A 27853-nucleotide genomic window follows, 5' to 3' on the forward strand; every position below is an offset into this window, starting at 1 on the left:
CGGGCGCCTCTGTCAGCCAAGAACTTGGTCACAACGCGGGTTCTGCTTTGGGCGGTTTGGAGTGGGGGTGGGAGGACCAGAGTTTCAGCATTTCTAACTAGCTCGCAGGGTGCTGATGTTATTGGTTTATAAATCGCACTTGGGGTAGAAAGAATTTTGAGGCAAAGGGTAGTCCATAGACCTACTGAGTCAGAATCTGCATTTCTAATGCACATTTGAGTTTGAGAATTCGTACTCAAACCCTGAGCTCCCCACCGGTTCTGGGAGTGGCTCACAGATGTGCCAAGGTGTTGCCTCCCCTCGGCTCTCAGAAGCTTGGTTGGTGACCTCCAGGTTGTGACAGTAAACAGCCCCAATGAGCCCAGGTGTACACAAATAGTATGTTTCCCTGTTGACCATCAGGGAGAAAGAGTGAGGGGACCTGTTCTAATAGAACCTTGCCACCCTCTTCTTCTGTCACACCTCCAGCAAGCCTTCACTCACACTGTCTCTCCCGCCTGGGTGACCTTTGACCAGCCTTAGCGGACTTCTGAAGGTCAAACTCCGGTCCTAATTCTTCCTCTATGGAACCACTCCCATTTCCACACGGCCATGTCAAACTAATAGACTTTTTTTTTTTTCATATCACAAACACCAAATAATACTTCCTGTGTGTCAGGCTCTGTTCCAAGCCCCTAACATCATTCATTCACTCATTCATTCATTCAATCCTCATTGGCGGGCAGGAAAAAGGAGGCACAGAGCAGTGGAATAACCTGCTCAAGGTCACACAGCTAGGAAGTGGCAGGGTCAAGATTCAAACCCGAGTAATCTGGCTTCAGAATCACTACACTGAACCACAATGCTAAGATTCTTCTCACCAGCGTGGGACTTAACTGTAGAATTTGCAAACGATGCGGAGCTTGGACAGAGAGAGAAGATGTAGGAATTTCCTGTAGCTGCTGTGACAGACCACTACTCACTGGGTGGCTTAAAACAACAGAAATGTATTTTTTCACAGTTCTGGAGGCCGGAAGCCCAAGCTCCCCTTGTTTGCAGAGTCACGCTCCCTCCCAAGCCTCGAGGCGAAGATCCTTCTTCGCCTCTTCCTGGCTTCCGGTGGTGCCCAGCGATCCTCGGGGCTCCCTGGCTCAGACAAACGTCACCCTCTTCTCGGACTCCATCACCACAGGGACTTCTCTGTGTGTGTCTCTCTGTCCTCTCATCTGCTTATAAGGACGCCCGTCATTGCGTTAGGGCCCATGCCACTCCAGTAGGCCACGTCTTCACTCCTCAGACCTGCAAAGACCCCATTTCCAAATAAGGTCACCTTCTGAGATCCCAGGTGGACATGAACTTGGAGGGGCAGGGAAGCCACTACTCAACAGAGTACAGAAGAGCACAGAGATTGCTTCAGGGCAGAAAGTGTCTCTTAAGAATCCTCAGCTACTATTTGCTTCAAAACACTGCTGAGGCCTTAGGACCTGCGACTGACACTTTCCAGACTCCACTGGGGTGTACCGAGCCACGGAATCGCTGCGAGTTTGGGTCAACAGACTGCAGTTTCCTCAGTGCCAAGAGGACATCTTTTAAAAGCCTCTGCCTGCTGATCATGCTTGCACATTCTCCCCAGACCACGTCAATCAGATTGCTTTCACACGTAAACAGGTATAACAAAGCTGCTGCTTCTGAAGGTTTGGTTGGTGGCAGGTGCAGAGGTGAAACGTACGCCTTTGGAGCAGCCGCGCGTTACCCAGGCTAGCCTACAATGGGGCAGCAGCCCTGGGTAGCCTGTGGCGATCTTTCGGAGGAACCGTGTGGACGTGAGAGCTTCTCTGTGAAACAGCCGGGCCCTCTCTGTGATCAGCTCAGGAGGAATCCTGTCGTCAGGACTCCAGGGCCACAGCACAGATATTCCGAGCCAAGAGCAACTGAAGCAATGTGCAGGGGAAATTCTAAGTCCAGGGAAAGAGCTGAAGAGGATGGTATCCGTGCTGCAGAACTCTTCGAGAAGGGGCTGGGCCCTGCTGCCGTTGCAGGCACTGGGCGGGAGTGGATGGGTTGTAAAGGAGTCAGTATTCGAAGAGTTAGGAGCTGGAGTAAAAGGAGAAGCTGTGACTACTGATCAAACAAGTAAAAAAAAAAAAAATCAGGAACTAAGTGACCAAAAGGTGATTGAAGTGGAAAATAATGACCTTGAGGACTCTCTGTCCTGGAGAACGGACACCGGTGGAGAAGCCGCTTCTGAGGACGAGCGGTGGTGGTACCGAGCGCAAGAACGTGAACCCTGCAAACCAGAGGCGTTGCTGTTGCTGGGCCCTGAGGCATTAGTACTCAGACTATTCTAAGTGAGCCCGTCGGGCTTTCCTTCCTGCGATCACTGCCACACCTACAAAGAGGAAACTGAAGGAACTGAGGTCCCCCCCTCCCAATGACGGGGCCCCAGTCACTACAGCAGACCTAGAAGGAAGAAAAGCCCAGATTTCCCTGATTCCCGCAGCTTGGTGGAATTCTCACATTTGGCTCCCAGCTCCGAAAGCCCAGAGACCATCTCAAGCCATGAGAGAACAATCAGATTACGGAGCAGAGACCAGACACACAAAATAGGAAGGACTGACAAAACCTCTTGATGCCGAGTAGCATGTGTGAGAAGGGGCCACACGCAGACATATTCCCAGAAGAACTGACCATCTCGTCGCTTGTCTCCACTGTACCAGAAGATTAAAGAAGCCTGGGGCTTCATGCCCTCTTTGCAAGAACGTTCAGCTGGTTATTAAGGTTTTTATGGCGTAGCTGAATGGGCGAGTTGCAGAGAAATGATAACCAGAGCCAGGTCAGGGATAAAATTGTCAGTACGGAGCATCTCCACTCAGCGAGACCCACTGCATCCGTTCTCTGATTCATGCCAACGTCTGTGTGTCGGGGCATTTTCCCTTCCAAGTTCATACGGAATTTGAGAGCAGTTCTTTAAAACTAGATCATCAATCTGGGGGCTCCGTTTACATGGAGAGTGACTTCAGTCACTCCATTCTCCCTCTAAAAAAGAGCTTCTGGGAGGGAGCAATTACAAAGACAAACAGGAAAACACATCCATTCCTCAAATTATCTGAAGATTAATCTTCTCCCTAATTAATTTTCTTGCCTATCTTTCTCTTCTGTTGGAGAATGCTCTTTGGCATAAAAATCCAATGGCTATGGAAAACACTATGAGATGGCTATGAGAAAAACACTAAAAAGAGAACAATCAAAAAACACAAGTAACATGACATGTTATTGATCATTTACTTTACAGTCTAGCTACATGGATCTGAGAAGTCAAAAGAAAAAATAAGAAGCTTGAAAAACAAGAGATTTTATTTGTTTCATGTATGCCCCCAGAACAATGGCTATCTTTTTGCTAACTTTTTGCTAACATATGCCTCAAAGAATTTTGAGAAACTATATGCTCTTTTCCACATTAAAAAAAAACAACCCTGACATATACTGAACATACAATAAAATGCAGAGTTCCCAAAGGTTCCTTGCCTATGAGTTTTAGGCATCTGAGTACCCACCACCCAAAACAAGCCACAGAACATTTCCATCACCCCAAAATTGTCCTTCTCGTGCCTTCACGGGTAATCTTCCATTTCCTGACTCTCACCCAGGATTAGTCTTCCTTCTGCACATCTTTTTTATTTAAATTCAATTAGCCAACATATAGTACCTCATTAGTTTTAGGCGTAGTATTCGATGATTCATCAGTCGTGTACAACACCCAGCCTTTTGCACATCTTCAATTTGATACCTAAATTTTCAAAATACACTTTATTGCATACAAAGGAAAAACTGAGCAGCTAACACTTTACATATTTACATTCCTCTTGGTGAGGAATGATTGACAAGGAACGTAGAACCACTGTGCGTGTTACTTGTAATCTGCAAATATGCAGAATTTTACTTAGAGATGGCTACTTCTCACACTTGGGGCCCAGGTACTACTCTCTCAGTCTTTTCCATGCTCTTTATTTATTATGTCCTGAATAACATAACCTCATCAGTATCGGTAAGAACACTAAAACATGGGTTTAGTGCTGAGGGAGCCAGTCAGGCCACTGGTGCCCTTTCTAGAATGCCACCTTTCTAGAATGCAGTCTTTCCTAATAGCAGGTAGTAAGGGGAGGTAGGAAAGTGTGTTCCACGCCGCATTTGGTCATTCAGTTGGCATTCATCATAACCTGCCTTGAACCACTGGATAACAGTTTGTGGATGAGATATCTTATGCCCCCCTGGACTGAGGTATGATGACAAAGGAACAGAAATTGGAACCAGAAGACTGGGGTAAAAGACTCAATTCTGCCATTATGATGTGATCAGGGACAGATTCCTCAAAGTTTCAGAGACTCTGTAGACTGCCAAACAGAATGAAAACCCACCTCACTGGGACATTGCAAGGAGAATTTTGGCAAGAAGCATAAAAGTGCTTTGTAAAATGTCAAGTTCACATCAGTGAACTCTATCACTATTCTCTGAAACAGGAGCTAACTCTTACACTTCTTTGTACCCTTGCTGAACACGGCATGTAGGAGATCTTAACAAGTATGTGTTAACTGAGTGATATATTTGTTAATAATAAGAATAAAGAATTATAAATGTTATTACTTGGGGAATCAAAAATTTACAAATTAAATTCTCAGTGCACCCATATGAACATAGATTTCTTACCCTAAGCTTAATATGAATTCATGAGATAAAAGAAAGAACCCTTTTACAGTTTTTTAAAAAGCGATCTGCAGAATTCCATCCCTCAGTAATCTGAACGTCTGTACGCAAAATTATCACCGCTCATTCTTTTCCTACCAGGAAAGTTAAGTAATAGCACATGGTGTAACCTCTTTGGAGCATCTATTTGCTATCCTTAATTACATCTGCAAGTTCCCCCAAGAACCATTCCGAACACTTTCACACTTACATAAATTGTAAAGCTAAGAACAAGAAATACCATTCTGGTAAAGAGGAGGCCACACCTGGTTTCATGGATGATTAATTAGCCCACCTAGCAAACCAGTGTTAAAGTCCCACTATGAGCCACGTATTCAGGACTAGGATACAAAAACAAGGTGACAGAGAGGGTGCTGGCCAAGATGGACCAGCCCCCACTGATTCCAACTGAGAACTCCAGGCAGGACACAACAACAGCAGCAGCAAATGGCAGAAGACTCTGAAAAAGCAAATAATAGCAGACAGATGGGGGAGGCAAGTGAATGAAGTCAGTATGGTGGCATACTTCCTCTAATTTCCCAGTTGAGATCCCTTGGTGGCCCAAGTTGCAGAGCTGTACAGTGGCTCTACATATGTCGTGGCTCCCCACTCCCGTACACCCTAAGTTCTCTCTACTCAACAGAGAAGAAGGGGGAGTACCGTATGTGAGAGGTTTTATTGGGTTAGGCCTAGAAGTGAGGCACATCAGTCACATGGTCACGCCTAACTGCAAAGGAGGCTGGGAAATGTAGTCTAGCTACCTGCCAAGAGGAAAGTAACACAGAGATACTAACCAGCATGAAAAAAGTCTGTGTCGTAACTGCCCTAGTACACAAAGGGGTGCACAGGGAGATTCGTGAACATAGCAGGGACTTTCAATCAGAATGGGGAGGCAGAGACCAGAGAAGGCTTTCTGAAGGATGGGATGTGAGTTTCAAAAGGTAATCAGGAAGGTGAAAAGAGGAGCGTGGGAGGAGACTAGAGCATGTGTAAAGCTGCAGACACAAGAAACATGCTGATGAATTTGGGAGACTCCGAGTGATTCCTTCTTTTTTGGGCAATAGATGAATGCCAAGAGAGCCAGGAGATGAGCCTTGAGAGGGAGGCAGGAGCCAGGATTTGAGCCAGAAATCACTGCTGTATTTTAAGCAAAGGTGTAATAGAAACTGGTTTCCAACTCAGAAAGAGCTTGGTAATTGTGTAGAGGGTAGTTGGAAGCAGCATAGGAGTTAGCAGACTTTTATCATGGTCCAGCCAAGAAGCAATTTGGGCTTGAAGTAAGCAGTGGGGTACTGTGAGGGGATCAGATATGAGATCTGAGATGTTCATGAGTCAAAGCTCAAAGACTTAGTAACTGATTAAATGTGGTATTTGATATATGAAAGGAGTCAAGGAAAATCCCTTTGTTTCATTCATTTAACAAATATTTATTGAATATCTATTATCTGTGTTCCTCTAGGTGCTGGAGATACAACAGTGAATAAATAGGCAGAGTTCCTGTCCTTGTAGAGTTTACATTCTGGTGGAAAATTTTAAAACACTCACAAGTAAATATAAATGCACAGTGTGATTATATTTAGCAAATAACCTGCTGTGTTTGAGATATCCTTATGGGACATCCGTATGGGGGTTGTTTAACTGTAAGTTATTTCTATGAGTCTGCTGCTCAGGAGAGAAGTCTTGGCCATGGATGTGGTTTTGGGAGTCATCGGCATATGCGTGGATGCAAGTGACAAGAAAACCAGCACAAACTAGTGCATGAAGAAAAGGGAATCCATGGCTGAAGACACCAAAAATCCCTGGGGTTGTTTCTTCAGCTTCAGGCATAGCTAGATGCAGGGTTTTAAATGACAGTACTGAATTTCTGTCTCTTTTAATTAATTTCTTGGGCTCTTTTGGGCATGATGGCCTCTGGCAACCCCAAAGTCCCCATTTCACATCTAGTCATTGAACGACTCCGCAGAGATTTGTTTTGGTTTTTGTTTTCTGATAGCTCCAGCAGAAAAGTCTCTGTAAAGACTATGATTCATTAGGGATTACATGTCCATTCTTGAACCAAGCCCTGTAACCTGGAGTGGAACATTCTCATTAGCCATGCCCAGGTCATGAACCCAAACCTGTTACAATGGGTGGGACAGGGTCAGCTCCAAAAAACCCACAAGTGTGTTCCTCCAGGAAAGAGAAATTCTGGTACTAGCAGGTAGGGAAAGTGCTGTTGAGCAGGCAAAGACCAGAATGTTCTCTACAGGTGGAAACTAAGGGTTGAGTATTAGTGAGATCACCCTGGGGGGACCTATAGAATGAGATCCTAGAACTGATGTCAAAATTCTGGGAAGCATGACACTTAGGAGCTGAATAGAAAAAAAGGTGATCCTGCGAAAGAGATGCAGAAGAGGCCAGAGGTGTAAGAAGAGATCCTGAAGCCAGGTGATGTCCCAGAAACCAACTGAGTGAGTTTCAAAAAGAACTGAATCAAGAGTCACAGAGAAGTCAATGAAAAGGAGGACAGGGGATGTGACCTGATATCTTGGCCACAAAAGCCCATGAGGTATAGCTAGGCACTGCTCCTTGGAGAGCAGAATATGCTATGAAGGAGAATATACCAGATTGTTGGAGAGAAAGATCTGGAAATTTCACTAAAGCAAATGGCTCTATGTGTAGCAGCTTCTAGAACTGACAGGCATATCCAGAGGATTGGGAAAACTGTGGGATGAACACGAAGCATCTCTCTTGAACCTCAATTCTATGCACAAAAACAAAAACAAAAAACAAAAAACAAACCTATAGGATGGGTCACATTATTTCTATAACAGAACAGACATAGCTATATTATGGTGCAGGACGCAAAAATCTGTGGGAATTTTAAGCTAAAATATTAACCTTTCAAGAGATTTGTACTTGCAACAGGAACCCTTCAGACTCTACTCCCAGAGTCCCTTGCAGTGAACATCCCTTCCTCTCTGGCAAGGGGGTCTGCGGGTAGACCAGAACAGGAAGCCTGATGATTTCTCATCTGCACATTTGCCTGCTGCTCTGTAAATAGGATGTTTCAGGACAGATCCACTAACAGATAATGATAGTAATGACTATAACAGACACCGTTCTACAGGCTTGACCTCGGGTATGCCTCATAATAATCCCATGAGATGAAGTACTATTATAATCACTCCTGTTTGAAAGATGAGGAAGCTGGTGCATGGAGAGGTTGAGTAACTTACCCGAAGTCACACAGCTCCAGATTTAAACCCGGAGATTCTGGCTCTGGCTTTTGAGCCAGTGTCCATCTCCACGGCACACACTGCCGTGTTCCGCCCCTTGGTGTCCCCGTGGTGCACGTGTCACACCCTACGTGCTGATACTGCCGCAGAAAAACTTGGCCCTGTTAAGAGGGTCTATAAATGTTTAGAAGAGGCCCGGCTGGGGAAGCTCTGTCCCACCCCTGCCCGATCCAGGCCACTGACTGGTGATACCAGGACATGCCATAGAGGCTCAGAAGCCCTACAGCCCTACTCCCCAGGCACCATTGCACTGGTGACCTTGGAACCATGGGAACTGGTTGGTTCACTGGGTGACATTTATCTGAGCCCCACGATTCCCTTTTTGTTTGGACTTGCAATTTTAATCTTCATGGGTTTTAATGCATTCCCCAAATGAAAGAATAATTTCAGAGGTGCTTTATACAATAGCTAGTTTCATAAAAGCATTTTAATATAAGCTTTTTACACCCTGAGTATGAAGAGAAAAACAAATCTGCAATCACCTTGTACTGATCTGTTTTCCTTGAATGTATATGCATAAATTACTTTTTTACGTTATTTCTGAATGTACACAAAGATAGCCTGAGCAGTATATGAACCCCCATAGCTCTGTCATTCAGCAACAACCATTTACCCGTGGCCAATCTCAGCCATTTCCTAAGTAAAAACCAACTATCATGTCATTTCATCCATAAATATTTCTGGGCGTATCGCTAAAAGATAAGAAGGATTTTTTTTTTTAAAGATAACTGCAATACCAGTCCACATTCATATTTCCATAAATTACTTTTAAAATTCTGCTCTTTCTAAAGTTCTAGACCTTTTAATTATTAACTTGATTTTGCTATTGCTGATATAATTTTTAAATTTTTTATTATGAAAAAACAAACTCCCAAATGTAGAGAAAACAGGAGGGTTAACCCCTGCACCCATCACTTAGCTTCAACAATTATCTATATTTGGTCAATCTTGCTTCATTTACTTTCCCCTTTTTATATCCTCCTTATGTTGGCTGTTCATAAAGCAATCCCCCAGACAACACTTCCTGTCACTGGGCATGCATTCTTGGCTTGGTTGGTGGCAAGAAAATGTAGAGGTGTTCTCTGGTAGGCAGTAATGTATTTGTTTCATTTCTAAATCCCTGGAAAAGGATTAGATGAATTGCAACATTTTCAGTGGATCAGATAAACTGCCACTTGGAGTCTTTGCTCTTTTTTTTGAGTAATATTTAAAATAAAACCAAATTCTAGGGGTGCCTGGGTGGCTCAGTGGGTTAAAGCCACTGCCTTCAGCGCAGGTCATGATCTTAGGGTCCTGGGATCGGACCCTGCATTGGGCTCTCTGCTCAGTGGGGAGCCTGCTCCCCTTCCTCTCTCTCTGCCTGCCTCTCTGCCTACTTGTGATCTCTGTCTGTCAAATAAATAAAATCTAAAAAAAAAACCAGATTTATAAAAAAATAAAATAAAATTCTAAACAAATGGCACTAACAGTCTATGACATGACTACCAAACAGAGTATCTGTGTCATACACCCTCTGTCAGCTGTGCCCAGATCTTTAAAGGTACACATTTTTCCAAGACTAGGTGGATAAAAACTGAAACAACAAAAAAAGTAAGCCTAATTCTGAAAAAAAAAAGAAAAGAAAAAATGTAAAGAGACACCATCAGCTTGTTTAGATTGGAAATGGGGCCTGAATGATGATACTCCCATTGGCAAAACCCCTGGCTTCCTTTCACACTCCTAAGTTTTAATATCCACTCTTTTTTTTAAAGATTTTATTTATTTATTTGACAGACAGAAATCACAAGCAGGCAGAGAGGCAGGCAGAGAGAGAGAAGGGGAAGCAGGGTCCCTACCGAGCAGAGAGCCCGATGCGGGACTCGATCCCAGGACCCTGAGATCATGACCTGAGCCGAAAGCAGAGGCTTAACCCACTGAGCCACCCAGGTGTCCCATATCCACTCTTTTCTAAACCTCTTAGAAGCCCTTTGAGAAGAGGGCATTTCCTTGCCTGGGAGGTAGAAGAAGTACTTCAGGCTTTGGGGTCTCCGAAGTTAATGACACAGGTCATGATTTGTTGAGATCTACCAAGATGACCTTGTTTTGTCTTGTGAAGACTTACATTGAAATCCATGGTAACACCCATGGTAACTGTGAAATCATGGTGTGCCACCATATTGCTCATTCTGCGGTTGCCACCACAAGCAAATGACAAATAACAGCCATACTGGCTTATACACCCTTAAAAGCCCAGGGGGATAATGAAAACTTGTCACGGTTTAGGTCAAGTACCAGCAAGCGAAGAGCTGTCAAGCATTTTCAGTGCCAATGACAGAAAATCTAGGCAAACAAAAAGTAATTGGTGAGGATTATAAATCGGTTCAATATTTTTGTAAAAGGTTCAGCAGTACCTATTAAAACCAAACATGCATATACCCTATAACCCAGCAATTCCAGTTTATGGCACTAGAGGTCAGAATAGTGCTTACCCTGGGGTAGTGGCTAAGGGGGGCAGGAGTGAGACTTGTGGGACTCTGGAAATGTTCTACATCTTGATCTGATGAAGTCACATGGGTGCAGACATAGGTAAACATTCATTAAACTGTACACTCGGTATTTGTGCACTGTCCCGTGAGCCATACCTCAAAAAAAAAAAAAAGACAAGAAGAGAAGGGAAAAGAAAAAAGAAAAGGAAAGAAACGAAAAGAAGAGGGAAAAAAAGGAAAGAAAAGAAAAGAAATTCATTAAAATTCCAAATAAAGAGGCTTTTGCAAAGTGCCGGCAACTTAAGAGGACCTCGTCTCCGGATTAAGACAAAATGCTTGTTCACCAGGAATTCATTATAGTTCCCCAGGTAGAGAACTGCCAATCAAAACGTGGAGGTTGGGGTGTGGTCTCTTTACTTTCCCTTAAGACAGTAGGACTCACTCATTCCTTTCTCCACAAACCTGGGTCCCACTGAGACAAAGACTCACCTTCCCTAGAAGGGCACCCACTGCTGTATTCATGTGCGCTGATAGACGCTTTACCTCTGGCACCTCTGACAATTCAAATGGCTTTTCTTTGACAAAATGATTCCAATGGTTGATGATCGGGCTGCTTTTGAATTGCCCTTTCTTGGCAAAGCAAAAATTGTCATATCATATGCCAAGTTACTTTCTAAAATTAAATTGAGTTGAATGGCAGGCTCTGCCGGTACTGCTTAATACTTGCTCATAATTACATTGTAGCCTCTGCCATTCCACGATACATCTGAGCACCCTTTGATTATTCATGATTCATGGTGTGTTCAGTTACTCAGGCGCACCTGCTCGGTGGTAGATCAGCGAGAAACCACCGGAGCTGAGTTTCTATGCTGACACGCTACTGGCAGAGCAGCCTAATTCTCCCAGTGCCTCTGCCTGATGGAGCACTGCTTGCACTGAGCTCCTCTCTGTCCACAGATTTGAGAGAAATTGTAGTTTGCAATGGGAGGCAGATCTGTACCTCGGGTCTTATACCTGGGAAACTCTAATGGGCTCCGTCCAGGTGAGCCCAGCATCAAGAGATGTGCCCACTTAAACTGCCAGCTCCTTGGAAAGGAGGCAGACCTAATGGAAGGGCATCGGGCTGTCAGGAGATGCGGTTTCCAGTTTATGATGAGAAAACGGGTGAGGAAAAAAAAGAAAAAAGTTTGAAGGGCACAAGAAAGAGCATGGAATCAAAATATGGGTAAATCCAAATACATTTTCTAGGTTAAAGTGGTTTTATGTTTGTTCCTATGCAGGCTTACAAAATCTGATAGTACTAATGCAAGAATCTGGCTATGATTTAGAAGGAATTGATACTAAATTGGGAAACAAAATGATGTTACATGTACCAAAACTGAACACTATTTTATTATTCACGACTTGGTATCACAACCTTATGGCAGCTTTTAAATATGAAAAAACCTGTGAAGATATAATGAATTAAAGCTGTGGAAGTTTTATAGCGACAAAAAAAATGCTCTATATTTCAAGGCATTACATCCCCTGGATATTTTTATGATTTTAATTCAAGGGTCAAATTTTTATGGTTGGGTAAACAGTCAAGAAAGATTCCATCAACTGCTTTTCAATAATTATAATAGGGGGAAACACAGTATACCTTTGCTATTTAAAAGATTTTTTTTTCCAAGATCAGAACATGTGTTCCACTTCATGGTATCAACCACAGAGCAAAACGGCTCTAATTGGTAACATACTTGGGGCATAGGACTGGATTAAAATGACTGAGAGTTATAAATGTCTGAAATGTCTATTTTAGGCACAAGCAGGGGGAAATGGCACTAATTTCGAGAGTGTGCACATAATGATTACATTAGCCCACAGAGATGAAGAGTATATCAGCATGTACCCTGGAGAAGAAACACCATATGAATAACGAATGAGCCAATCAATTCTTTAGTGGGCGGCAAGTACCATGAGTACGACCTTGGCTGACTGCCTCTTCCCTCCCCCACGCCACCATGTGGCCAGCCCATTTCTCCAGAATCGAGAATGATACCCTCCTCTGTAGTATCCACCAAACGAAATCAAGTGCTTTTATGGATACAACGAAAAAATGCCAACTAATCTCTGACTCTTGACTTAACCTCTGACCCACTGGACACCAGCATTTTATATCTTCTCCTTGGTCGCAAATTGCTTTTGGAATAAGGTGGTGGCTCACAGTGGAGGTGTGCCAAAAGACAGATGTGCACACATCTGGCCTCCATGCACACACACGCACACATGCCTTTTTTTGCTGCTCTTTCACTCTTAGGTGCTGACTCCTGGGCGCAACAAGCAAGGTAAGGGCAGCCCTCCCTCCCTTGTTCCAGCCTCTCTGTATGGGTGTGGGCGTACACCTGCGCCTGGAGAGTATTCTAGGAGGAGAGAACAAGTCTGAGTGGCAGAAGGCTCAGAGCGAGGGTGCTAGAACCAAGGGACAGTCACTGCTGGTGGGGGACCCTGCCCTCATCCTCTGTGCATTCACCTTTCCAGTATATACGCTGACAGTGCCCAGCTTCGAGCAGTGTCTTCAATTCTCTGCCTGAGGTTTTCTCATGGCCTGACAATGGAGTCATCTAGAGGACCCATGGAATGAGCACCCCGAGAGCACTGCCCTCACTCGATACAGGATGGACGGGGAAGTACATACGCCAGCTTTCTCCCCCCTTAATCAGGTACAACTCCAAGGCATGCTCTACTGAGATCCCCCCCAGAGCTCCCCCAGCAGGAGTGAGCCCCAACTGCCCGCCCAGGCAATATGCTCTGTCACGTATCTTTCCCGCCGTGTTTCCCTGCTTCCCTACCGGAGCTTCGGATCACCTCCCAAATAAGCTTCCTGCCCTTAAATCCTCATCTCGAGGTCTGCATCTGTGTGGCCCAATGCAGGACAGAAGAATTCGGACTCGGGGCATCGTGGCATTTGGAACTCAGAGACGGGAATCTGCTCTCTGTGACCACAGGGGAGTTACTTTCCCTTTCTGACCCTTAGTCTCTTCATCTACAAAGCAGGGATAACAGCACAACCTCTGCTACATAACAGCGCCATCGGGAGGTACTAATGAGATGACGTACGTGGAAGCATAAATACCCATTATAGTTCACGAGGCTTGTTCTCACCTCCCCACCCCATGACTTCTTTTAGACATTTTGTTTGAAATTATAGACTCACGGGAAGCTGCAGTAACAGGACGTAGAGGCCCACATACCATTCGCCCAGCTTCTCCCGGGGGTGGGGGGACATCTAATGTGATGGCAGGAGGACAGCAACCCCAGGAAACTGATACTGGTACAGTTCCATGAGCGAGCTTGACTACCAGCCTCATTCAGTGTTATGCTTTTGAAGGACTTGCCGATCTGCCATTCTTTCTCCTCGGTCCTCTGGCCTCTGCTCCTCCTGCCCCTCTGTGATCTTTGAAGAGTCTTTAGTCTCGAGCAGCCCCTCGGATCACTACGTCTTAGTGTCTACCACATCACGGCAGCTTCTGACTTAACACTTTTCAACCGCTGTCCTAGGCACACTTCAAAACTGTGAGACCAAATTCCGTTCTTTTTCAGGATCTCGCTAAGCAACTTCCTAAAATAGTGAATGTAGCAGTTACCCAAAGAGCTGTTTCCAGTGATGAATTTGATAACAATATTTTCATTAGGAGGTTAATACATTTTCTTCAGTTGCTTTAGAAGTCTTGGATAAACACCTCCTTGTTTAGTTGATTCATATCCTTCTTAATTTCTCAAGTTGTCCTGTCATCCTTTCCTTAGAACTCCCAGGACTTCACCTTTAATGCCTGGAGAAAAAGTGGGGACAGCCTTTTCTCCACCAATCCTCCAACGAAGAGAAGGGTCACGGGGTCGCTCGCAATAACACCTCCGAAATCTCCTATTCCCTCTTTGAATGCAACCACTATTCCTCTTTGAGCAGATCATCTATCTCCCCCCTGACTGCCTTCTTGGTTAAAGGTTAACAAAAATGACATCTCCTTTAAGTTCAAACCCTTGGAATGCACAGACCTCTGCTGCCAACAAAGTCTTTCCAACCAAGGAGACAGAAAATGTACCAGGGCCAAGGCTCTGAACCTGCTGCCATTTCTCTTTCTTCCTGATGCTTATGGGTCTTGTGGACCAGCCTGCCCTTCTGAAAATGCTTTAGGATATATATTTTCAAGGACCAAGTGCGTAGGTCGGGTAGGAGTACAGGACCCACTGTCTAAGTATTGGAGGTATACCTCTCAGAGCTTTCTAGCCTTCCACTCTTTTCGTAGATGTTCACTCCTGGAGTTCTCACTCTCCTTCCTGGTTTCAGGCATTAGCTCTACAGATCATATTCCCAAACTACCTCTCATTACCAAACCCTCTCAAGGAATCTGATCCCATATTCCACTTTCCTGGAAGTCCCACCTGTACCGGTGGGACCACCATTCTCACTGTTGCCTGGACTCAAACTCTCAAGGCTTATTTCACTCCTTACCAAGAGGCCTCTGGAACTGCCTAGTCCCAGTTGGTCATTCCCCTCCCACACAGCCAGACACACTCATGTGTCTAAGGAATGGGTTTTAGGGACCTGCTACCTTTGGACAAACCCAATAATGCTTTAGAAAAACATCACAGGCCAACGCACAAGGACAACAGCCTGGCTCTGCCTATCCCTGTCAACAAATGAAACACTGCTACACCCCACGCCCATTCCCAGATCATCGGTTTTTCTCCAGGTACTCTTCTTGACCAAAACTACGCCCCTGACTTTTCCACCTGTGAAATTCCACTTAGCCTAAAAAGGATCTGGACACTTCTATCCTTGTTTGTACCATCTACTGGCAGTAGTGCCATACCACCTGGTATTGCTTGCTAATTTTCTATATCCCTTATCTTCCTCGACTACACTGCAAGCTCCTTGGGAGCAGAGACCGTGTCTTATCTTTCTGCAACCACCACAGCATCTAGGGGTGCCATTGTAGCACCTCTTGCTCCCTGCCATTATCCTGGCCAGTTATGTATTTAGTCCTTTCAGAACTAGGGTGCTCATTCCTCCAGGAAGTGGGAATTGATGGCGGCTGAGTATTCTCAGCAGCCCTTCAGGAATTGTCCATCAATCACACCCCTCCCCTGGGGCAGCCTGCATTTCTTGACTGCCAAAGTGGGAGTATAAAGAAAGGCCCCCATACTTACCTTGCCTGGGGGCAAATCTGAAGGGCTATGCTGGTCCCAGAATCTCTGTGGAGTAGACTGAAGCCCACTTGTACGAATCCAATATCTGCTCTCTTTTCAACACCAAGCACGGCCTCTTGATGCCTTCATCATGGGTAGTACCTTCTGCTTCAGCTCTCACCATCTGGCTGACTTCTTGGTGTACTTGGCATAGAGATGTCACTGTAGACTTAAACTCTTCTCCCTCTCTGTTCTCTATCTCGGCCCCACTGCTGGCATCTTCCATGCCTTTCTTGATGACTTTACTCCTACGTGTCTTTTCGTCTCTGATTTCATGGACATCGTGTTTGTTCAGAGCCCGATGCCTCCCCAGTTCAATCACTATAGTCCTTGCAGTGGGGCCATCGCCTCATGCTCTCATGTCCTTCAGCTGACCCTATATGTCACTCTCAACTTTCTCTTTCTTACCATCTTCTCCGACCACAGTCAGGGATCGAAGAGGGCATGGATTTCCTACCAGATGATTTAAGCAAAAATCAAAGAGAGAACACCACAATGAAGTATGGGCAGGGTTAGGGGAACAAACCAAGATGGTGAGGCCCTCGGGAATCAGCAGGAGTGGGGAGCTGATGCCACTCCTAGGGTTGAAGGAGTGAGGGAAGGAAACAGTGTTACTGGAGCTTTTGAGAGTTGGCGCCATGGGAGAGGGGTCCCCCCATGGGAGCTGTCATCCTGGAGAGGTGCAGACAATACCAGAGACAGGATGCCAACACAGAGAAAGAGCAAGGAAGAAATCCCCTGGCTTTTTCTCCTGCCCCTCAGAGTTTCTTCTGCTGTTTCACATTGGCCAACCCAGCTGGATGCCAGCTGGCCATGGAGACTGGCTGATGGCAGTGTGTAAGTTCCCGAGGCACAGAATGGGGCAGAGAGACTGGATCTGGGCATTGGGGTAGACAAAAGAGGAACCAATACACCTCCATTTACCAAGAGACTAGCTAATTTTCATGTCCCATCAACACCATCCCCTGCCTTTCCATTTGTAGGTTCTAGTAAAGATTATAAAGCCCTTTGAAACAAGGATCCTTGGATCCTTGCAATGTCTCCATGAGGTGAGTACTAGGATAGAACCTACCCATTTTACAGATGAGGAAACAAGCTTAGAGGATTTGTGGCTGACCCAAGATCATCAGATAGCTAAGAAATGGCACAGCTGAAACATAGGCCCAAATTTGTGAGTTCACACTTTCTAACCAATACCCAGGGCTCGGTTTAAGCACACAGTTAAGGTGTGCTTAAGGCATTCTCTGAAACATCTCTCCATTCCTACCCTCTCCCCTTTCTGCACGCGCGCGCGCGCACACACACACACACACACACACACCTAGCCCTTATTATCTTAAAGCTTCTCATTAAGTTATCTTTTGTCCTTGGCCTCCTCTTGCGCTTCACTAATTGTCTCGACATCTCTGATCCTCGAACTCAGGCGCATCACATCTTTGTCAGTACCTCACCTCCTCACCAGCTGTCTCTTGCCTCGAACACAGAAATGTTGTAATGTATAGTGCCACACTAGCCAATACAGCAGCCCGAGCCCCTCGGAATATGCTTAGTAAGATGGAAGAACTAAGTTCTTATTTGATTTTAATAAATTTCCATTTAAAACTGACACTTCCAGCTTAATCCACACCCCCTCCTCCACCATCCTTAAGTGTAGTCTGTGCTCAGTGACTGGTTTCTAAGGAAAAGAGTATGGAAGGAAGAAAAAAGTAATTTAGGGTGCAGAAATCTGGCAAACATGACCTCAGCCAGATGATCCAGGTCAACATCACCAGTCATAAGTCATGTCAATAGCACATGCCATTGATATGACGTGAGGAGAAAGGCATTTCACCCCTGTAGTTTTCCTCCCCGACACCCATCACCCCAGTCTCATCATGAGGAAAATAGCAGCCAAACCTTATTTGGTGGACATTCTTCAAAACACCCAACCAGTACTCCTCAAAACTGTCCAAGTCACAAGAAACAAGGAGAGTGTAAGAAACTATTGTGGACCAAAAGAGACTAAGGATACATGAATAAATACAGGGTAGTGTTCTGGAATGGATCCTGGAACAGAATAACGACATTCGTCAAAAAACTGATGAAATACAAAGAAAAACTGGAAATAGTTTCTACCACTGTATCTATGTCATCTGCTGAGTTGTGGCAAATGTCCCACAGTAACCTAAGATACTAACAATAGGGAAATGTGTCATTTATATATGGTAACCTTTGTACCATCTTTGCAACTTTTCTGTAAATGTAAAATCATTCTAATATAAAAAGCTTATTAAGAATTTGAAAATCAGAAGTCCTATTCAACTCATTATTGGAAAAACTTTTGGAGATGTTGGAATGACTTCAGTACATTAACTTATGTTTTCAACTGTAAATTTTATGAAATCTAAATACAGATCAAGTATCTCCAATGAACATTCAGTGTCGGAAATGACATGTGCTGTAAGTATCAAGTACACACCAGATTTTAAAAGACTTCATACCAAAATCCAGAATGCAAAACATCTTCATTTTGAAAATATTTGATTACGTGTTGAAATGGTAGTTTGGATATATTGGGTTTATAACAATATATTACTAAACTTAATTTTCCTTGTTTCAATTCTCATTTTTTTAAATAGAGTTAGTAGAAAAAAAAAATTACATATGTGGCTTCTATTAGAGCTTAAAAATAGACACTCAATTGAGCCAAACAGCCTGGGTTGGAATCCCAGCTCTGCACCTAGTAACTGATGGACTTTGAGCAAGTTAGTTACCCTTCTGTGTCCCAGTTATCCATCTGTAAATAGAGTACCGACCTCATGGGGTTGTTGGGAGGATTCAGCAAGTTCACCTGTATACTGTGCTGGGTTAGAGTAAGCACTGGAACACAGTAAGCACTCAATAAATGCTAACCATCAGCATTAAGGTAGGGTTGTTTATAGCCAAAGGATCTTTGGAGCTTCAGGAGTCCTGAAGGGATGCTCTCCAGCAGCAGAGATGGAGCAAGGAAGGAAGACCATGACCGCTTTCTCTTCCTCTCTTCCACCTTCCCGCCAGGGTCTCCCATTGCTCAGTCTCTATGGAAGTTGGCCAGCAAGTCAGCCCAGGTGATGCCATCCACAGGGCATGGCTGCCTGGCTCTGAGGGACTTGGGGAAGGGGTTGCCAGGTCAAAGGAAGAGAAGCAAGACACCTCACTACTTCTATAGCACCAAAAGCCTAAAGCACCCTACTTTGAACATCCACTCAGCTCCACGTCTCTGTCCCTTGCTTGATAACTCAGGACAGCCATATTTCATGAGTTTCCCTCAGCCTCCCCGTACCCCCTACTGCACAATGGACTCAGCCCTTTCCATGCTCGGAGATCTGAGACTTCGTCAGTCCTGAACTCAATGTTTTCAGAGATGACAGTATACGAAGAGATGGGCATGTTTTCTGTGTTTTCACAGACTTCTTGCCTTTAGTCTATAAAGGCAATGGCTGATCTTTGAAGGCCAAGAGCAAGTATTCTAAGTATTATGTATACAGCTCTGTAGCCTAAACTGACTGATGGGTGGGGATGAAGTGAATGATGATTAAGGACCTCAGAATTGTGTTTTGAGTGTTTATTTTTTCCCCTACAGGATTCTTCCCAGTGTTCCTAACATCTGCCTTAGCTGGCCAGTCACCATTCTCTGAAATAAATGAAGTTAGGAGATCTCCTTTGTGTGTGGGGTGAATATTACCTTGGTGAACCGATCACACTAGCTTTCTTCTTCTGCTGGCCATACGGGCTCTCCCCTCTGCTGTTTTTCCAGGGCACATGTGCACCGAATCTAATAATGGATTCCAGCCAGCCTCTGTGCTATTATGTAAATAGGAATCCTCTAGCACTCCCCCCATGCACACACACATCCCTTTGGGAATTTCTCTAATTAATTAAGTTTAAAACACACACACATACACATGCATGTACCCTTCTTTTCATGGTGTTAGGTGGTCTTAACACCACTTTATTTTGGGGTGTGGCTCTACTTTTAAGGATAAGAAGCACATGATTTTATGACTCTGGTTACTTAAGTGCTCAATCTCATTAAGCTCCTAAAGTCATCACCTACTCCCGGCATCTCCCAAAGGACCATTATCCTACCAATATTTATGCATTTTCGTCTATTTTATTAGGTGCATACAAGTTTAGAATTGTTTTATCTTTCTGAGGAACTGAATCCTTTATAATGATCTAGTGACCCCTTCTAACCCTGATAATGCTTTTTTATCTTAAAGTCTGTATTCCCCAAAGTAGCTTTCTTTGGGTTAGTAATTGGCTGGTGTGTCTTTTTTTTCTGTTACTTTCTGCATTTCTGCATTCTTGGGCCTTAAGTGTGACTTGGTAATGGACATATAGTTACATTTTTTTAAATGCCATCTGATAATTTCTGTTTTTTTAATTGGCTAGTTAATTCACTTGCATATTTGGTGAGTAATAGCAATTATTATACTTGGACTTGGTCTGCTATCTTATTTTTTTATTTTTTATTTGTCCTGCTTTTTCTGTGATTCTTTTTCTTTCCCATTTCTTGGTACTGTTTGGATTGTTTGTGGTTTATTGTCGGTCTGTGGGTATATTTATTTCCTTATTTCATTGTTCCTTTTTACTTACTTGACCTTTATAGACTTTATCTTTACTTACTTAGTAATTGCCATTGAAATTTTATCATGTATATTTAACTTAAAAAGAGAAAAAAAATTAATAATATTTTAACTTTCCTCTAGAAAGAGGATGGGCAGACTATAGCCCAATGATCAAATCTGCCCATCACCAGTCTTTGTAAATAAAGTTTTATCAGACTATAGGCTTGTTCTTTCATTCATGTACCATCTATGGCTACTTTCACCCTATGAGGCCAGAGTTTTGTATTCATGACAGGGACTGTATGGTCTGCAAAACTTAGAATATTTACTAGCTGCCCCTTTATAGAAAACGTTTGCCAACACTTGTTCTCTAATAATACTCTTAAGGATCTTAGGAGACTTTTTTTTTAAAAGATTTTACTTATTTATTTGAGAGAGAAGGAGAGTGCGAGTGGGGGGAAGGAGCAGAGGGAGACAAGCAGACTCCATGCTAAGCACAGAGTCCAACATGGAGCTCTATGTGGGGCTCAATGAGGGGCTTGAGGTCATGACCCTAAGATCATGATCTGCGCTGAAACCAAGAGTCAGATGCTTAACCAACTGAGCCACCCAGATGCCCTAAGGATCTTATGAAATTAAAACTCTGAGCTCCCCTCCTGACTTGCATGTGATTTTTTTTAATCTATTTATTTATTTGACAAAGAGAGAGAGATCACAAGTAGGCAGAGAGGCAGGCAGAGAGAGAGGAGGAAGCAGGCTCCCCGCCCAGCAGAGAGCCCAATGCGGGGCTCGATCCCAGGACCCTGAGACCATGGCCTGAGCCAAAGGCAGAGGCTTTAACCCACTGAGCCATCAAGGTGTCCCTTGCATGTGATTCTTGTCCAATATTTTATTTTCATCATTTTTCTTAACTCTATAACTTGACATTAGTATTCCTTTTTCCTCCCAATATTATTTGATCATGTGTGTATGATTTCACATTTTTGCCCATTTGTTCACATGCATATATGGTTTTTGAAAAGTTTATTCTTTTAGTAATCTCTAAACACGATATGGAGCTGGAACTCACAACCCCAAGGTCAAGAGTCACATGTGTCCCTGACTGAGCCAACCAGGCTGCTCACCATTCCTTTTGGCATCTTAGATTATCCTTCTGACATCATTTTCCTTCTTCCTGAAGCACATCTTCCAGAAGATATTCCTTTAGTGAAGATCTTTCAATAGCAAATCCCTCTTTTTGAGTATTCATAAACATATTAATTTTACCCTCCTTCCTAAAATGTGATTTTCTGAGTACACAATTCTAAGCTCTAAGCTATTTTCTCTCAACAATTGAAAAATATTATTCCACAGTCTTCTGATTCCCATTGCTGTTGAGGCAACTGTTAGTCTAATTGTCATCTTTTCTCTCTGGCCCCTTTTAAGATCTCTTGGCAGTTAGTGTATGCAGTTGAATTATGAGGTGTTTAGATGTGACAGCAGAGAGGGAGCAAGGAAGGAAGACCATGACCGCTTTCTCTTCCTCTCTTCCACCTTCTTGCCGGGGTCTCCCGTTGCTCAGTCTCTATGGAAGTTGGCCAGCAAGTCAGCCCAGGTGATGCCATCCACAGGGCATGGCTGCCTGGCTCTGAGGGACTTGGGGAAGGGGGTGCCAGGTCAAAGGAAGAGAAGCAAGACACCTCACTACTTCTATAGCACCAAAAGCCTAAAGCACCCTACTTTGAACATCCACTCAGCTCCACGTCTCTGTCCCTTGCTTGATAACTCAGGACAGCCATGTTTTGTGAGTTTCCCTCAGCCTCCCCATAGCCCCTACTGCACAATGGACTCAGCCCTTTCCATGCTCGGAGATCTGAGCCTTCATCGATTCTGAACTCAATGTTTTCAGATATGACAGTATATGAAGAGATGGGCATGTTGTGATTCCTGGATATGTGTTATTATGTCCTTCATCAGTGTTGGACGAATCATGCCACTATCTCTTCAAATCTCTCTCTCTTTCTCCTCTTACTCTGAAACTCCAATTAGATTTATGTTTGACCTTCTCACTATGGACTCCAATCACTTAATCTCTCGTTCATGGTTTCTATCTCCTTCCCTCTTTGTGCTGCATTTTGGGTAATATCTCATCCTCTCTTCAGCTGGATTTAATCTACTGTTTAACCAGTCCATTTAGGTTTTTTGTTTCAATAACTGTATTTAGAAATTTTTATTTAGAAAAGTTCTATTAAAAAATCTTTCTAGTTATTTCTGTTAGCCTATTGTCTACTCATCTGTGTGATTGCATCTTTTACGTCTTCAAACATTTCATACACAGTTGTTCTGTATTCTGTAACTGAAAATTCCTGTATCTCCAATCATTGTGGAGATCTGAATCTATTATATGTCATTTATGCTCCCTCTGGTTCATGGTGGCTTGTCTTACTGTCTTGCAAGCTGATTGCTTGATTTTAATCTGTGGGAATCCTGTAGATCTAAATTAGAGGAGGTTTTTTCTGAAGAGGATTTACTTCAGCAAAAAGTCAGAGACACCTCTGATATAAAACCACTTTAGCCACTGTGAAGACTTTGGCTTAAGAACCCCGCCCTCAGATCAGCATTCTCAGTATTGCTGTGTGTTGCTATTGCTATCTAACCTCAGGGCATCCCCACACACACCTACTCCTTGCAATTTAAGGCTTTCTGCTCTGGTCTCGGCCTGGATTATTTTCTTATTTCAGAAGCTGCTGTTGTAGAAGCCTTTGGAAATCTCCCCAACCACTTGACCAGAAATGCCTTGAAAAGTGTTTTATATTTTACATTCAGGATATAGCTGCTATGCAGCAAGAGAGTCACTCAGAGCACTCCTCCTACCCCTAACACACACACACACACACACACACACACACACACACCCCAATTGTTAACTTTGAAACACACTGTTTTAGGTGGAAATCGGGTTGAAAAAAAATGTCATTACTCATTATTTCACTCACTGCACCAAATATAAAACTAGCTTTCTTATCTAGTCACTATTTGATCATCTCTAATGTTAAAAATAGCTATGGGGCTCAAGATGCTTGCTTCTTGTATACAAAGCTGATATTTTGGCACATGGTCCCTAAAGACAGGTCCTGTACCATAAGTTAGTTTGCCTTTCGAAGCCGGCCCTGATGACCTTGGCCATTTGCCTTGATCTCAGACACACAGGGAAGCTATTGTTACTTCAACACTATACAAAGACATCATTTAGCCATCGTAGCTTGCTGCTCATTTGTCACAGGCTTCACAACTCATGTTTGTGGTAAGTTATTTCTCACAACCCCCCAGAGAGAAAATCAGGTGATCCATTCTAGGTCCATCTGCTCGCCGTCCACTATTGATCTTTGTGAGATGACTCAAACCCTCCAAGCCTCCATACCTTGGTCCTCTATATTCACTGAATAAGTGTATCAACTAAAATGAAAAAACTGGCTGCCACATCCTCCTCTTCCCCAACACCAGGGAAAGGGGGCTGATCTGACAAATATGAAAATGAGCACCAGTAACCTGATTTTTCTCTCTCTGAACCCTTACTCTGATGCCAGGGGAAAGGCGTTGCATCCTGTATCAGTGCTGGAGACAAGTGCCTCTTTACAAGGCTTCCCCCATTATTGGGCAAACTATTCCTTGTATCCAAGGTCCCCAGAGATACAGAGAATGTGTTATCACAGAAAGGGCGGGAAGCCTTGAAGCAGGTAGCCTTGGGTAAAGTGGGGCGGGTTGGCTGGGAAAAGTATGGGAAGTATTCCAGCCATTTTCAGAAGACTATAAGGTCCCTAAGACTATGAGGGAAAAAGAGAAATTCACATTTATTGAGTTCTTGTTATGGACATGGTACTCTTCTTTCTTCCTTAACAAATTATTTTTTTAAATGTCAGAAATAAAAGGGAAAAAGGAGAATAACGTCCATTTACCTATCATCTAGATTTAACAGTGCACATTTTGTCATATTTCTGTCATCTATTTTTTATAGTTAGAATTACAGACATAATAATATCTTACCCTTAAAAACGTCATCATGTCCTACATAATCACAGTGCCATCATTGCACCTAACAAAATTAACAGTAATTTCCTAATATTATCTAACACTTAATCTATATTAAAATTTCCCCCAATTGTCCCAAATGTCTTTTTCAACTGGTTGTTCAAAGCAGGGTCCAATCATAGACCATGCACTGTATTTGGTTATTATTATATCTAAGAACTCCATTGATGCAGATGGTCCCTATAATTTTCATATCTTTTTATCTCCATAACAATCCTATGAGGCAGTTATCATTATTTCTATTGTACGAAAGCAAAAAAAAAATGAGGCTAGAAAATTAGTTAGCCCAAGATCACACTTGTCAGTAAGTGTGCAGAGGACATTTCCTGCTTTTTTAGTGGCCGGGTATCCGTACCTCCTCCCTATCTTGAGCAAATTCTATTGCATCTTGGTGTGGGGAATACTCCTGATGGCCAAGAGGTAGGCACATGATAGTTTTTGGCTAGTGCTTGGCAAATTGGTTGCCTTGGTCCAGGGCTTTGAGTCTAGACTAGCACTGTCCAATGAGTCTTTCTGCAATGACGGGAATGTTCTATATCTGTACTGTACAATATGGTACCACTAACCACATGTACTAGCTACCGTATCAAACAGCACAATTCTAGAAAGGATGATGCCAAGCTGCAGGGACATTTGAGAAAGTATACATAGCATCAGTGGTGTCATTTAGGAGTCTGGTGGTATTGGCAGCTCTGAGGGCTGGGTTGATGACAGTGTTCTGGATGGATCATTTGCTCCCTTTCAGAGCTTGACCCTCGACTCAGCCTATCAAATATCTGAGTTGTCCAAGAGCCATCCAGTAAATTCCCCTTTTGCTTAGATTTTCCAGAGTGAGTTTCTGTTGTGTGAAATCAAAAGTCCATTGGCAGACACTGCTAGTTGTCACCTGATTCCTCTTTTTCCTCAGGAATAGAATCTCCATTTTTATCTGGGTTCAGGTTTTAGCTGGCGGTGGCTACATAACCAAGTTCTGGTCAATGAGATAGATTTTCATGTTCCTGTAAGCCAAAACCTATGGTTTGTAGAACCCATCCATCATGTTGCCCAGACACCAAGCTATTCTTTGATCCCATCAAGAGGGGCCCTATCCTTGGCCTTGACCATTACAGAACCCCACTCTGGCTGGGCCCCTTCCTACAGAGTGAGGACCCCGCAAGGCCAAACCCTTCTAGACCATGGTTTAGATGAAAGGAACCTTGGAATTTCCTGACCAAATGACCCAAATCAGCTTCCAGAGACTACATGGGCTTCTTCCCTGGGTCCTTCTCCCCAAGGACAGATTATGTAGCCAGTATGAACACAACATGCTAGAGGGAAGGCCAAGGGAATGGTTGTTTTCAGAGAGGTTCAAAGAGAATTTAGACAGAGGCTCCAGCCCACTGGTCCATGCACACATGGGGCTCCTTACAGTGGGAGATGGAGCCAAGAGGGGAAGGGATGGGTAGATGTGCTACAGGCTAATGACCCAAACTTACTCTCCCCATGTCATTATGGTCCAGTGTAGAACTCCAATGAACCCAGTAATTTTAAAATCAAACCTGGTCTTTCAGGTCTTACAAAGATCTAGTTGTCAAGATAGAGGGATAGACATGTTTTGATTCACGGTTACTGAACTTATTTATAACTTTGAAGTATTGGGAGATACACACATAGAGATGCACACACACACACATTTCCACTGTACTATGATTCCAGATCTTACAAATACTAGGGGTAAGCCTACCTGTGCAAAAGCTTAAACATTCCTTCCCACCTCTGAAACAGTAAAGGTAACAACATGGTTCCATGGCCTTCTTTCTGGGTTGTTTTCCTCTCACTTTCTCTATTATTTTCTTGTTCTCTCTCTGCAGTTCTCCTCTGGTTGCAATAAATCATCTGTAGGCAGGACCTGGCTCTCTGTTTCTTTCACACACACACACCCCCCCATGGCCCTTTGGCTCAAAGTGTTCTAAATCCATGGGCTCTATGTCCAGGAAGTCTTGACGCTAGATGAGCATCAGAATTGTGAGGGGGATGCTATAAAAACATGAAGTCCCTAGCTCCATCTTAGTACTTCTGATTCTGAAATTGAAGCAAATGATTGTGTGTGTGTGTGTGTGTGTGTGTTTTAAGTTCTAGAGATGATTTTGAAGGAGAGCAATGGCTGAGATCCTCAATATAGTAGCCAGTTTAAGCACTCACTCCTGCCTACAGACTGATGTCATCAGAGATAGAACAAGAGAAAGGAGATGAGAATGGGGTGAATTAAGAAGCTGAACCCCCTGGGCCTCCCCAGCCCTACCTTCAACCTCCGGGGCACCCCATCTGCATCTCATTTTTATTGGCCTCTTGGCCTTGGATGACTGTCATTAGCACTTCCCATTGCTCAAAGCGTGGTCATGGATTTGGAAATCAGGGTGGTAGCTGGTGGTTCTCGAACATGTATCCGCACCTCTTTGTAGTTGTGGGATTTCTGTGACTATACTCCTAATGTGCCACCGCAGCAACTGGCATATAGTGGATATTTATCAAATGTTTATCTAAGAAAAATATTTTGTCTGAGTTCAAGGAGCACTGCCCTGATTCTGGGAAAACATTAGGATCACTGGAGTTTCATATTCAGATCCCATCACAGAAATGGACTAAGTGGGTTTTTTTTTTTTAAATTTTACCTAATGTCGGACAAATGGACTTCTTAAGCAGCCCATTAGCAGACTTGAACAATGCAAATCACCTGTCAACCACTCCCACTTTATCTTTCATGGACATTTTAACTGAGACTTCTGATACTCGTATTTTTAACGTTCCCATTATTTAAAATACAGTGAGGCTTCAAGCCCTTAAGGGATCATTCATTTCATGCTGTCTTTAAAGATAAAGGTAAATTCCTTTAGAAAACCAAAAATACACAGCAAAGCTGAAACTCAACAAACATTTAGATAACACAAAACAGGAAAACTTCAGAGCTGGGGGCCAGATGTCTTGAAGAATTTTTCTAAGGAAAAGTCTTTGAGATGAACCGTCTCTGCTGGTTTGGTGCCCAGCATTTTTTCACTGGAGCCGCTATTGCACAAGATTGCAACAGCAGTTTGATCTTTGTCTTGATCTTGGTTATTCTTGGCCCCAATAGGTTGGGATTATTTTCAATAACTGCGCTGGAAACAGCTCTGTCAAGTGTCTTCTTTGTTTCATGCCACAGATCTTGACTGAAAATAGTACAATGGCTTCGTTAGGGGCTATAAAAGGCTCATGCCAGGAATCTTTGGGAAGCCACAATAGAAAGATACCAAGGCTGTTTAGGAGGAAATACAGACAGCTATCTACCAGTGGGTCCATTAAACAAGCTCTTCCTCCTTTGCTGGAACAAGCAAGTGACTGAGCCTCACCATTTGGGGTCTGCTTCTTGCAATGGCTTCACTGACCCCACAATGCCCCGAGGAGTCATCCCTGGGGCTTGCCTCGGGGTCATCGGACTTGAGGCTTCATCTAAGCCACACCAGGAGATGAGTACCACTGCTAGGTTCCC

This window comes from Lontra canadensis, unplaced genomic scaffold (assembly GCF_010015895.1).
Source record: "Lontra canadensis isolate GAN:19392208 unplaced genomic scaffold, GSC_riverotter_1.0 scaffold116, whole genome shotgun sequence".
In the NCBI taxonomy this organism is placed as follows: domain Eukaryota; kingdom Metazoa; phylum Chordata; class Mammalia; order Carnivora; family Mustelidae; genus Lontra; species Lontra canadensis.